Source organism: Pongo abelii, chromosome 4 (assembly GCF_028885655.2).
Source record: "Pongo abelii isolate AG06213 chromosome 4, NHGRI_mPonAbe1-v2.0_pri, whole genome shotgun sequence".
In the NCBI taxonomy this organism is placed as follows: Eukaryota; Metazoa; Chordata; class Mammalia; order Primates; family Hominidae; genus Pongo; species Pongo abelii.
The window spans coordinates 19,170,317-19,180,903 of record NC_071989.2 but is presented as its reverse complement, the minus strand read 5'-3'; positions in this window follow the sequence as shown (position 1 = coordinate 19,180,903).

Genomic DNA, 10,587 nt, shown 5'->3' with positions numbered 1-10,587 from the left:
ATTTATAAAGAAAAAAACTTGAACTCACAGTTCCATATGGCTGGGGAGGCCTCACAATCATGGCAGAAGGTGAAAGGCATGTCTTACATGGCAGCAGACAAGAGAGAATGAGAAACAAGCAAAAAAGGAAACCCCTTATAAAACCATCAGATCTCGTGAGACTTATTCACTACCATGAGATCTCTATGGGGAAAACTGCCCCCATGATTCAATTTTCTCTTACTGGGCCCCTTCCACAACACATGGGAATTATGGGAGCCCAAATTCAAGATGAAATTCGAGTGGGAACACAGTCAAACCATATCACTAGGACATATTATGCTTTTAATAAATACTGAATAAATGAATGAACGATATCAGAAAGCATATCTGTTTTTCAAACTTGTCAAATACAGTGAAAATTACATATTCCACAAGTAAAAACTGTTTTATTTACTATCTTGATAACTAATAATTTGTATGTAGTTAATTTAAATATACATATATATATATATATATATATATATATATATATATATATTTGACTTACCTCCACTGATAGAGTTTAATTCTTATTACCTGTGTTGCTGAGAGGCATGGAAAACAATCTCAGTAGTATCACATGCAAGACTTAGAAATAATAGAAGGTTGTTCAGAACAGAATGAAAACACTGGTTTCCCAATGACCAGTCCAGTTTGTCATTCCAGACTGTCAGCCCTCTATTTTTGTATATATCACCTTGAGAACTAACTTTTCTCTACCAGCAAACAAACAAGCAAGAAAGAAAAGAAGAGAGAGAGAGAGGAAGGAGAGAGGGAGAGAACATATTTTTTATTTTAGAACTCACAGTAAAGTTCTTGTTCAATTAAATTATGTCTAATATATGTTGATTACACATGGCTCAAAACTTGGAGATGTTTGTAATCAAAATGAATTCTTGTTACGGGAACTCAAATAAATAAATAAAATTGAATTTTATTCTCAACATAATATTTTATCTAATTTTACTATAAAAAGGCATTTGTCTTTTTTTTGTATTTTTTTTCTGAGTAAGGCAAGCTCTCAGAACATTATGAATTGGCAAATAATTGCATGCAAATTATTTTTGCTATTCTGTAAATATATTGATCTTAAAGCAACTATCTGTTGAGGATTGTATGATAAAGCGTGAATACATGTCTGAAAGCACAGGGAGAGGGAACTGAGCTATGTTTCATTCAATCCTTTAGTTGGGAAAGAATAACAAAGTGATATATTAGCCTTATTACTCAGTGGATGCTTATCTCAATTCACTGTAATAAAATTACCCAAATGTAAGTTAAGAATATTTTGGAGAAAGACTTTTCTTCATGACTTTCTTTGCTCCACTATCACATGAAACAAAAAGCTTTTTTTTTTTTTTTTTCTGAGACAGTGTCTCACTCTGTCACCCAGGCTGGAGTGCAGTGGCATGATCTCGGTTCACTGAAACCTCTTCCTCCAGGTTTCAAGCAATTCTACTAAACAAAAAGCTTGTAAGGAGTTACTTTGGTTTAAAGATAAAGCTAAGTAGTTTAAAAGTGCCGAAGGAAAAGACAGAAGTCATTTGAACTCTTTTAATAATTAAGGCATTAACCCTTTATTAAACCTGAAATTAAGGTATTAAGTAGTATAATATATATAATTTTATACAAAATTAAATATAGTGTAGAATTTGAAATGTACAGAAATCATCATTTACAAAACAAACAATTATGACTCTCAAGATACATTAGCTCCTTCAAATGTTGAACTACAGTAATAGTTACATCATCTCAAATTGTTTTAGCAGTATCTTATGTGGACCCAAAATGAGACCACGCACCAAAAAAAATCTGTTGTTAACAGAAATTATTTTCATACATATACCTTTTAAGGATTGCTGACTATTCTAGCAACTTGCCTGGTGTACAAAGCTATGAGTAATAGGACTAATTCCTTCCTAACCAAACCATGTGCGTGTATTTTTCCCTAACTTTCCCCAGCTAAAAAATAGCTCCATATATGTTAAAAAAAAACTAAACTTTGCCATTAATATGTAAAATACAAAGATTAAAAAACATGTTTCATATAATTAACAACAAATGATATTTTTCTAGTAATGAATAGTTTATGCTAGTAACAAATTTGTTAAAATAGTATAAATACTATGAAGCAATAATTTTAACATATCTACTTATGAGTTCTACATACATTCAGTCCAATTCCCTGACCAGAAAACTAATATTTACATTTTGAAATTTCTCTGCCTAGACCTTATTTTTGCCTTTTTGTTTTAAATAATGATTGTCTTTTCAAAAAAAATAAGAAATATAAAAATCATATCAAGAACAACTTTAAACAAGCAAAAAAAGCCTGAAATGACATTTCAACCATTACAAAAGAGCATTCCAGATGGTTTATTATGCTTTTAGAAAATAGACAAATAGAAAGGAACTAAGAAAGGATGAAAGCAAGAAAGAAAAATCAACAAAAAGAAGGTATTTTATTTAAAACTGGGCCACGAGTGATGATTTTAATATAAACTTTATTTAGTATACTTGAATTTAAAGGGAGAAAATCAGTAAATTCTATTTTTTTTAAAAATTGACTGTACAAATATCTGTTCTTCTTAAGACATACTTCTTCCATAAAAGATACCTCAAAATTTAAGAAGAATTTTTTTTTTTTTAATATTGAGAGTTTGGAATTTTGCTGTTGTTATTGCTGTTATTTTGAAACAGGGTTTTACTGTATCACCCAGGCTGGAGCGTGGTGGTGTGAATATGGGTTACTGAAATTTCTGCCTTTCAAACTCAGATGGTTTTCCCAACTCAGCCTCCTGAGTAGCTGGGAATACGTGTCCCACCACTCACGGCTCCTGGCTTTTTTTTTTTTTTTTTTTTTTTTTTTGGAGAGGGGATTTTGCTGTGTTTCTCAGGCTGGTATAGAACTCTTCAGCTCAAGTGATCTGCCTGCCTTGACCTCTCAAAGTGCTGAGTACAAGCATAAGCCACCACACCCGACCTGGAAGTTTTAATATTTCAAGTAGAGCTAGCATAACCTGTGCTAAAATATAAGTTAAGGCACAATAAAATGTTAAAGAGTTTATTTGAATAAACATTGATTCATGAATTGAGCAGCTCCAGCTCCTAACCAGAAGTGATTTGGGAGCTCCAATAGATGCTTTTAAATGACAGACATGGAAGTAAAGCCAAGAAAAGACTTCACTGGTTACGGTTATGCAATTGTCTTTATTTTGTCTATGCTGCTGCATACATTCTTGCTATGTAAGTTAGTTGGCAGCTTCTGATTGATAGAGTCTAAGTTTTGTTTTTCCTTAATACAAGCATTTACAAGAAATGGCCCATGTTTAAGTTTTGCTGTGCTTGCAAGTTAAGCAATGCTAAGGCTATTTTCAAGGCCTAACTGGCTTTTTCTGCTCAGAAATTCTCCAGACCTGGTCTCCATTTTAATTTACTTAACACCTGCACCTTTATTTTATTCCTCCAAGGTTATTGACATTACTGACGTACTTAAGATGTGTATTTTTGCTTAATTTTCATTACCATGGTTCCTTAGTTTTATTTCTGTTTATTTAGTTTAGATTCTAATGATTGCTTTATTTTTCCATTATTTGATTGTTTTAATTGTCAAAAATGTGTTTTGTTTTTCTCTTTATCTCTCTCTTTCTTTTGTTTTTCCAGAAAGGCCTATTGGTTGTTTATTTCTTCTCTTATTTTTTATTTTGATATCAAGAGTGAGGGTACATTTTAATGCTTGAATAACATTTAATACCTGAATATATAGGTCTTGAGTAACATCTTACCTCTTATTTTCTTCAGAACCTCATAGCTATTACACTGGTATCTTCCATCATTGAACACTTCTGTGGATAGATCTGAGGCTACTCTGACGCTTCCTTCTTGTACATAACTTTCTCTTCTTTCCTGTATGCCAGAGAATACTTAATTCTCCAATTTCAATTTAATCACCAGGTTGTTTATTGGGCCTAATTGTTCTGCAAATTGTAATTTCTGGAACACTGTGTATTCTGTCATTGTGCAAATATATTATAAAATTTCTGGGAAATCTTCATCCATTTCTCATGAATGACTTTTGTTGATTCTATTGAAGTTTTTACATCACAGATAACAGTTATTCTCATCTTGGAACATCTCTGTTCTCTTCATCTATTGTGATTCATCGAACTGCTTTGATCTGGGCCTTTTTCCTCTGAATTCGTGTAATTTTAATAGGCATTTTCTCCACTGTGTCAGTGATTCTATTTTCAGCCACATCTGTTCTGTTTTGTTCTGTTTAGAGTGCATTTACTATTTTTGTACTGTGGTAATTTTGTTCCTCAATTTGTTTCCACAGCTCTTCAGACACCATTTTCATCTTCCTGGGTTGTATTGCCATCTGGTTTTTACACAGTTGTTTGATAAATTAGTACTTCTATTAAGTACTTATAGAGTAAGTCACTTGTGGAGGATTTACTTCTATTCATTTGACAATGATTTACTCTTGTCTAAGATAGTCACTTATCTTTTGCCAGTTATATTCTTTAATTTGCTTATTTTTAAATATTGTTTATATAGTTGCTAAACCTCTCTACCTGGCTAACATAACTTTTTGTAGAAATTTATAGAATCTTCTTTTTCTCTCTCTCTCTTTACCTAAATTTAGCTTTTTTTCCCATCTGAAAAATGTGGCTTTGTTGACATTGGTTTTGTAGACTGAGTGTGAGGTAAAAGAGGAGGTCTCAGTTTTGTGTACGCTTTTCTAATAGAACTGGGTCCTACAGTATTGATGCAGGCAAATCCCCAAATTGGTGCTCAGCCAGGGCGGGGAGGTTCTTGGCTTCACAAAAAAAGGAATTCAAGAGCTATCCAACAAAACAAAGCAAAAGTGAGTTTATTACAGCAACAGAACACAGAAAAATGGCTGCTCCATAGACAGAGTGGTTGCAATGTTCCACGTGGACTGCTGGCTAGCTACATTTATGGCTATTCCTTGATTAGATGCTAAATAAGGGGATGGTTATCTGGAAAAAGGGTGTGGAGTTCCCAGAACTGAGGGTTTCTCTCCTTCTAAACCATATAAGGTAACTTCCAGCAGTTGCCATGGCATTTGTAAACTGTCATACCATGAATGGGAGCTTCTTTTAGCATGCTAATGCATTATAAGTACTATATGATGAGAAATGAGGAAAACTAGATAGAAGTCACTCTCATCCCCATCTTGGTTTTAGCTGTTTGGGGCCTGTTTCTTTGCTGCATCTCTTTTCATCAAATTCTATTTTGATCAGCAGGGTCTTGTAACCAATGCTGAGAAAACAAGTTCTCCTGCTGATTGCCTACTTCAGTGTTACATAATATTATGTATTGTGTTGTTAAAGTCCACTACAATAGTATTTTTAAGCAATAACCATTTCTATAGAAATTACATGGAGATTTTCTTAAAATGCCAATGGGTGCCCTTGAATCTACTTTTATTGCAGGCTGCCAGGTGACGCCAGTGTTACTGGTCTAATAATCATATTTTGAGTGTCAACAATCAAAAACAGTTCACTGCACTAAAAAAGGGAAAAGCAAATCACACTGGTGACACTTCCTACCCATTTGATGTATTTTTAAGATTCATTGATGATTCCTGGAGTTTATGCTTTGACCAGGAAGGTTTAGCCTCATGACGTACTCTCAGTGAAAACATATCTCCCCCGGCCTTTCCGTTCCCTGCTTGCTAGAGATGGAAAAGATGAAGATCTCCTCTGAGGTAGCTTCTAGATAATTTGGTGTCACTCATGCAGATTCTAAAAGATAAGATAACCCTGCATTATCTCCTTTTGGGTTAGAGAAGCACAAGATTAGTCTTCCCTTAATTTTGTTGCTGACATTGATCTTCAATTTTTAAGTTTAAAATACATGGGTGCGACATTCTCCTTGTTTGCTATGTATTAATGCTAAATCTAATTTATTTACTTATTTTGTGGATTAGTTAGTTCATTATTCTCATGAATACTAATTCAATGACTAAGCCCCATTCTAAATCTTCATTTTAAAACAAAAATCATTTTTCATGTCTTCTGAATGCATGCATTTGTTCATATACACATATATAGTTGGGCAATAATGATATTATACATACTGGTTTTATTCTTTGTACTTAAGTGGGTTGTCATGACCTTTCCAGAAGAGTATATATGAATATACTTTGTTCCTTTTCAAAGGCTATTATATCAACTTTTGAAGCTTGAAGTTCATTTAATGATAGTCATTTCGGTGATTTAGAATTTAAATCAATGCAAAAAGAAAGCATTTTACATTCTAGTTTTGTGAACACTCAATTACTTTTAAAGAATATATTTTTACAAATAAAAATCTTAGTCAAATGTAAACACATGGTACAATATCATAGCCACTACTCAAGAAAATGGGCTGAGATTTGCAAAGGTTTCTGTAAGTCTGAGCATACCTTGCTTCACACAAGTGAACGTTCAATAATGGCAGTGGAGTCAGGGCAAGATGGTTGGGCTCTGTGTTCCCACCTAAATCTCCTCTTGAATTTTACTTCCATAATTCTCACATGTTGCAGGAGGGACCTTGTGAGAGAAATTGAATCACGGGGGTAGTTCCCTGCCTGCTCTTCTCACGGTGGTGAATAAGTCTCATGAGATCTGATGGTTTTGTAAAGGGTTTCCACTTTCACTTCTTTCTCATTCGCTCTCTTGACACCACCAGGTAAAAAGTGCCTTTCACCTTCTGCCATGATTGTGAGGTCTCCCTAGCCACGTGGTACCGTAAGTCCATTAAACCTCTTACTTTTTTAAATTGCCCAGTCTCGGGTATGTCTTTATCAGCAGCATGAAAACAATGTACTAATACAGTAAATTGGTACCGTAGAGTGGGGCACTGCTGAAAAGGTACCTGAAAAAGTGGAAATGACTTTGGAATTGGGTAACAGGCAGAGGTTGGGACAGTTTGGAGGGCTCAGAAGAAGACAGAAAAATGTGGGAAAGTTTGGAACACCCTAGAGACTTGTTGAATGGCTTTGACAAAAGTGCTGATAGTGATATGGACAACGAAATCCAGGCTGAGGTGGTCTCACATGGATATGAGGAACTTGTTGGGAACTGGAGTAAAGGTGACTCTTGCTCTATTCGACTGGCAGCATTTTGCTCCTTCCCTAGAGATTTGTGGAACTTTGAAGTTGAAGGAGATGATTTAGGGTATATGGCAGAAGAAATTTCTAAGCAGCAAAGCATTCAAGAGTGACTTGAGTGCTGTTAAAGGCATTCAGTTTCAAAAGGGAAACAGAGCAAAAAAGTTTGAAAAATTTGCAGCCTGACAATGCAATACCAAAGAAAATTCCATTTTCTGAAGAAAAATTCAAGCAAGCTGCAAAAATTTGCACATGTAATGAGGAGCCAAATGTTAATCACCAAGACAATGGGGAAAATGTCTCCAGGGCATGTCAGAGACCTTTGCAGCAGCTCCTCCCATCACAGGCCCAGAGGGTTTATAAGGAAAAAATGGTTTTGTGGGCCTGGCCCAGGGTCCCTCTGCTGTGTGCAGTCTAGGGACTTGGTGTCCTGTGCCCCATCCACTACAGCTGTGACTGAAAGGGGCCAAGGTATAGCTCAGGCTATTGCCTCAGCATGTGGAAGCCCCAAGCCTTGGTAGCTTAGACGTGGTCTTGAGCCTGCAGGTGCACAGAAGACAAGAATTGAGGTTTGGGAACCTCCACTTAGATTTCGGAAGATGTATGGAGAAGACTGGATGCCCAGCCTGAATTTTGCTACAGAGGCAGGGTCCTCATGGAGAACCTCTACTAGGGCAGTGAATAAAGGAAATGTGGGGTCGGAGCCGCACACAGAGTCCCTACTGGGACACCACCTAGTGGAGCTGTGAGAAGAGGGCAACTGTCCTCTGGACCCCAGAATGGTAGATCCACAAACAGCTTGCACCGTGCACCTAAAAAGCCACAGACACTCAACACGAGCCCACGAAAACAGCCAGGAGGGGGCTATACCCTGCAAAGCCACAAAAGGGGAGCTTCCCAAGACAATGGGAACCCACCTCTTGCATCAGCATGACCCCAATGTAAGACACAGAGTCAAAGAAAACATTTTGGAGCTTTAAGATTTGACTGCCTCACTGAATTTGAGACTTGCATGGTGCCTGTAGCCATTTGTTTTGGCCAATTTCTCCGTTTGGAATGGCTGTATTTCCCCAATGCCTGTACCCCATTGTATTTAGGAAGTAACTAACTTGCTTTGATTTTACAGGCTCATAGGTGGAAGGGACTTGCCTTGTCTCAGATGAGATGTTGGACTGTGGACTTTTGAGTTAATGCTGAAATAAGTCTTTGGGGGACTGTTGGGAAGGCATAATTGGTTTTGAAAAGTGGGGACATGAGATTTGGCAGGAGCCAGGCATGGAACGATATAGTTTGGCTCTCTGTCTTCACCCAAATCTCATCTTGAATTGTACTCCCATAATTCCCATGTGTTGGGGGAGGGACCTGGTGGGAGATAATTGAATCATGGGGGCGGTTTTCCCCATACTGTTCTTATGATAGTGAATAAGTCTCATGAGATTGGATGGCTTTATAAGGAGCTTCTGCTTTTGCTTCTTCCTCATTTTCTTTCTTGCTACCACCATGTAAGAAGTGCCTTCTGCCATGATTGTGAGGCCACCCTAGCCATGTGGACCTGTAAGTCCATTAAACCTCTTCCTTTTGTAAATTGCCCAGTCTCAGTTATGTCTTTATCAGCAGCATGAAAATGGATTAATACACAGGACAATGAAGAGATTGCTATTCCTTTTAGATTTTTTTTCACAAATGAATGGTATTTATAAGTATGTTCTTTATACTAGATTTTGAAATAGCAACGAAATGAATCACACATAAGCTGAAACAAATTCTAAGAGCAGTGTACATAAGAGGAAATTTTTAATTTAAGACTATCTTATTTATTTATTCTATATTCTCCACTCCTTGGGAAGTAGAAGGTAAAATAAGAAAAGCTATATATTATAATGAGAATATGGGAAAAAGGGAAACAGACATCTCAAAGGACATATTCCACAGCAGATTGCAACACTCATATTAGATTCTGTGTCTAATTTAAAGAAATGGAATGAAATTATTCCTCCATGCAAAAGTATGCATTCTACACTAATAATAAATTCAGAAAAAATATGTTTTCCTGACAAAACATCAATTTCTGTTACCATTAAGTTTAATTTCCCAGTAGAAGAAATATTTAGTAATGTCACCTTGAAGTTAATTGGTTTTCACAAAGAAAACTAGAAGCCTCAGTAAATATTCCCATTAAAATAGTGGATTAAAGTCCCTTGAAAATTACCTTATAGTTAGTAATTTTGATAGTCATGTACCCATTGTCTTTCAGCATCAAATCCATTCCTTATACTCTACTCTGAGATGCTGGGACTAAAATTTTGCAAACTGTATTCCTGATTTCCATGATTATGTCCATCGGAGGCATTGAAGAGGAAGACGAATGAAGTGAGAAGGAACTCTCCCCCGTTTATGTTTTCTTCTTTTTTTTCTTTCTTTTTTTCTGCTGTTCACGTCAGCATAACTCAAAAGAGAGAGTGGTCTCCAGTCTCCAGCCTCTTTTGCCAGTCCTGATTTCAGCCTCATCACCCTTCTTACAGGAACCAACAACCAAGAGGCTCCTCCTCTTGGGAGATTGAGTGCCAACCCCACAGGGCCTCACAAAGAACTCTCCGGCCTTGCTCTTCCCACTTCTTTTCTCATCTTTGTTTTCATCAGTTATAATCTTTGGGTTAGCTTAGTGCCCCCTTTTTGCTGTTTTAGTTTGACAGTTCTTGTAAAACCATTGTGTTGTCTTATAAAATCCCCCCTGTGTGAAGACCTTCTATGATTTCTTTTCTCCTGAATTAACCATGGCTGATACAGTACTTTGAAAGGTGAAATGATTCAGCAGCATATGTTCAATGATACATACAGACCTAAATCAAGCTCAAGTTATCTGATTATCTGGATTTCTTTACTAATCCTCGAGTCTCAGTTTACCTCAAGTAGTTGATCCTCAGCTATCAGCCTGGGTTAAAGGGGAGATTATACAGCATATTTATTCCATGTGGGAATCAAGGCGAACCTCCTACACTAAAATGGATGATTATCAATGATTTATTAAGTTCATAATCACTACATGATCTGAATACATGCCTTTTTTTCATTCATGAAAAACCTTAAACACTGCAAAGAATAATGCAGCATCAAGCTAACCCTCAGAGTTGACAATTTTCTACACAGAAACCTGATCATTTTTATTTGTTTGGAAGCAATTCTCTGTGGTGTTTTTACCACCTCAGATGCTCTTTTCAAGAATCTTGTATAACAAAGAGCCTAGGAAGTTAGAGACAGTGTATCACTCCTTAGGAGACAGATTTCTTGTCTGATCAGTGTAATAAACATAGAGAATGTTGTTCTCTTCAGAGACATTCTAGGAGAGTAAAGTCTTCCTTCTCCTTCGCAAAGGGATAGCCTTATATTCCAAGGCAGAGTTTCTCTGGAGATAAGGATGGGCAGGTTTTCTGGCAGATCCCTTATAC